Source organism: Giraffa tippelskirchi, chromosome 7 (genome assembly GCF_054371585.1).
Source record: "Giraffa tippelskirchi isolate mGirTip1 chromosome 7, T2T-mGirTip1v1.2.pri, whole genome shotgun sequence".
Classification (NCBI taxonomy): Eukaryota; Metazoa; Chordata; class Mammalia; order Artiodactyla; family Giraffidae; genus Giraffa; species Giraffa tippelskirchi.
In genome coordinates, this window is record NC_137281.1 from 131,993,393 (window position 1) to 131,997,529 (window position 4,137).

Genomic DNA, 4,137 nt, shown 5'->3' on the forward strand with positions numbered 1-4,137 from the left:
TAATGTACATCTCAACTTTATTTGTCCTTCCCTATACCAGTCTCATCCCATGTTTGGATTCAAGTTGGCATTTGTATACAGTAGAGGCTTATTCTGAAAGTTGTGTTTCCTTTCTTTTCCTATCATGTATTTTAGTAAAAGAAGTGGGCATGCACAAAATGTACATGTATATAGAGCTATTTTCATTGGGTTCTGATTCTTGTATACATTGTTTATAATTATCAATCCAGAGTTTCTTAATATTTTATGCATCAAACAAAAAGTACATTAACCCAAAAGAATGGCTTGAAAGATTTATTCTGTTCAAAGGTAAGATCTGTATATTATAGCAATATCTTTTTATGGAAAACAAAAGAAATTTAGACTGACATCATAAAATATTGCTTATTATGACCTTTTATAAACAAAGTATGAATTATCTCTATATAGACATAGATATGAATATAGACATAGATATCAGTGTAGACATAGATGGCAGGTACTGAGTGAAAAGGGAAAAATGCGTGAGTTGGCGTAAGTTTCAGGTATGCATGCATGCTAAGTCACCTCAGTTGTGTCCAACTCTTTGTGACCCCTATGGACTGTAGACCGCTGTCCTTGAGATTCTCCAGGCAAGAATACTGGAGTAGGTTGCCATTCCCTTCTCCAGGGATCTTCCTGACCCCGGGATCGAACTCACATCTCCTGCGTTTCCTGCACTGCAAATGGATTCTTCACTGCTGAGCCACTGGGGAAGCCCAAGTTTTAGGTGTACAATATAATAATTCACAATTTTAAAGGTTATATTCCATTTATAGCTATTATAAAATATTGGCCATATTCCTTGTGTTGTACAATATATCCTTGTAGCATACTTATTTTATACATAATAGTTTGTACTTCCTAATCCCTTAGCCATATCTGGCCCCTTTCACCTTCCCTCTCCCCACTAGTCACCATTAGTTTGTTCTCTATATCTGTGAATTCCTTTTTTGTTATTAATACATTCAGTAGTTTGTTGTAATTTTTAGATTCCATTATATGTGTCTGTCAGACTTACCTCACTTAGCATAATATCCTCCGAGTCCATACAAATTGCAAATGGAAAAATTTCATTCATCTTTATGACTGGGTAGTAAAATACACACACACACACACACACACACACACACACACACACACACACGAGAGAGAGAGAGAAAGAGCACATCTTCTTTACCCATTAGTCTTGTTATGGACACTTAGGTTCTTCCATACTTGGCAACTGTAAACAATGCTGCTGGGGTGCCTGTATCTTTTTAAATCAGTGTTTTTGGCTTTTGGGGGATATATGCTCAGGAGTGGAATTGCTGGGTCATAGGATAATTCTATTTTCAGTTTTCTGAGAAGCCTTCATACTGTTTTCAATAGTGGCTGCTCCAATTTACATTCTCACTGTGATTTTATGAGGGTTTCCTCTTCTCCAACATTTGTTATTTTGGGGTTTGTTTGTTTTTTATGATAGCCATTCTGACAGGTGTGAGGTTATACCTTGTGGTTTTAGTTTGCATCTCTCTGATGCTTAATGACGTTGACTATCTTTTTATGTGCCTATTATGTCTTCCTTGGAAAAATGTCTAAGTCTTATGCTCATTTTTAATTTGGATTGTTTTTTAATGAGCATTAGGTTTTGAGTTCAGAACACACATTGCATTGACAGGACAACTTTGGAAAATACTTGTTTCTAGCTAGAATCTTCAGGTCCATGCACGGTCACACATTCAACAGATCAGCTGCTCTGCACAAGGATATGTGAGATACAAGCTCATCCCATAGAAGTGAGTCCTTTGATTTATTTCTTTAACTGGGAAACTGGTTCCTTTGGCAGAGGTGGTGGAGTGTGATACTTTTATGGAGTATAAAGTACTAAGTGTTGACAGTGGCATAACAGAGAAAGGACAGCAAATCAAGTCAAAATTCAGGGTGTTTATGTCTTTGCAAATAAGTTGCTCCTTATTCTGTAATGGAATGTATTAACCTACTATTAGGTAGCTGACATGATCCTTCCAGGTAAGGTAAAAATTATTTAAAACTGCTACCCTACCAGTTGGCACCCCAGGAGAGGAGTGGGCCTTATACAAATCTCCATGGAATGCTCTTGCTCAGATACCCCCTAAGAATTTGGGGAGGGAGGAATCTCATATAGATACCAAAAGTGGTCTTTTAGGGAAAGGGAATTTTGCTCCCTTAGAGTTGACCCTGACTCTGCTACAAAATAACTAGATTCTCTATTTACATAATGAAGGGTGACATCCATGAAGCTGAATGGAAGGCAGTGGTTGGGGTGATGCAGTTAATATTAGCTTCCTCATTGTAGGGTACATTTTTATAGAGGCTAATCAAAAAGAAAGACTTCCTCAGTGATCAATGCAAAGAAATAGAGGAAAACAATAGAATGGGAAAGACTAGAGATCTCTTCAAGAAAATTAGAGATACCAAGGGAACATTTCATGCAAAGATGGGCACAATAAAGGACAGAAATGGTATGGACCTAACAGAAGCAGAAGATATTAAGAAGAGGTGGCAAGAATACACAGAAGAACTGTACAAAAAAGATCTTCACGACCCAGATAATCACAATGGTGTGATTACTCACCTAGAGCCAGACATCCTGGAATGTGAAGTCAAGTGGGCCTTAGAAAGCATCACTACGAACAAAGCTAGTGGAGGTGATGGAATTCCGGTTGAGCTATTTCAAATCGTGAAAGATGATGCTGTGAAAGTGCTGCACTCAATATGCCAGCAAATCTGGAAAACTCAGCAGTGGCCACAGGACTAGAAAAGGTCAGTTTTCATTCCAATCCCAAAGAAAGGCAATGCCAGAGAATGCTCAAACTACCGCACAGTTGCACTCATCTCACACGCTAGTAAAGTAATGCTCAAAATTCTCCAAGCCAGACTTCAGCAATACATGCACCGTGAACTTCCAGATGTTCAAGCTGGTTTTAGAAAAGGCAGAGGAACCAGAGATCAAATTGCCAACATCCACTAGATCATCGAAAAAGCAAGAGAGTTCCAGAAAAACATCTATTTCTGCCTTATTGACTATGCCAAAGCCTTTGACTGTGTGCATCACAATAAACTGGAAAATTCTGAAAGAGGTGGGAATACCAGACCACCTGACCTGCCTCTTGAGAAACCTGTATGCAGGTCAGGAAGCAACAGTTAGAACTGGACATGGAACAACAGACTGGTTCCAAATAGGAAAAGGAGTACGGCAAGGCTGTATATTGTCACCATGCTTATTTAACTTCTATACAGAATACATCATGAGAAATGCTGGGCTGGAAGAAACACAAGCTGGAATCAAGATTGCGGGGAGAAATATCAATAACCTCAGATATGCAGATGACACTACCCTTATAGCAGAAAGTGAAGAGGAACTGAAAAGCCTCTTGATGAAAGTGAAAGCGGAGGGTGAAAAAGTTGGCTTAAAACTCAACATTCAGAAAACTAAGATCATGGCATGTGGTCCCATCACTTCATGGGAAATAGATGGGGAAACAGTGGAAACAGTGTCAGACTTTACTTTTTTGGGAGCTCCAAAATCACTGCAGATGGTGATTGCAGCCATGAAATTAAAAGACGCTTACTCCTTGGAAGGAAAGTTATGACCAACCTAGACAGCATATTCAAAAGCAGAGACATTACTTTGCCGACAAAGGTCCGTCTAGTCAAAGCTATGGTTTTCCCAGTAGTCATGTATGGATGTGAGAGTTGAACTGTGAAGAAAGCTGAGTGCCGAAGAATTGATGCTTTTGAATTGTGGTGTTGGAGAAGACTCTTGAGAGTCCCTCGGACTGCAAGGAGATCCAACCAGTCCATCCTACAGGAGATCAGTCCTGAGTGTTCATTGGAAGGACTGATGTTTAAGCTGAAACTCCAATACTTTGGCCACCTCATGTGAAGAGTTGACTCATTGGAAAAGACCCTGATGCTGGGAAGGATTGGGGGCAGGAGGAGAAGGGGAAGACAGAGGATGAGATGGCTGGATGGCACCACCGACTCGATGGACATGAGTTTGGGTAAACTCCGGGAGTTGGTGATGGACAGGGAGGCCTGGCATGCTGCAATTCATGGGGTTGCAAAGAGTCAGACACGACTGAGCAACTGAACTAA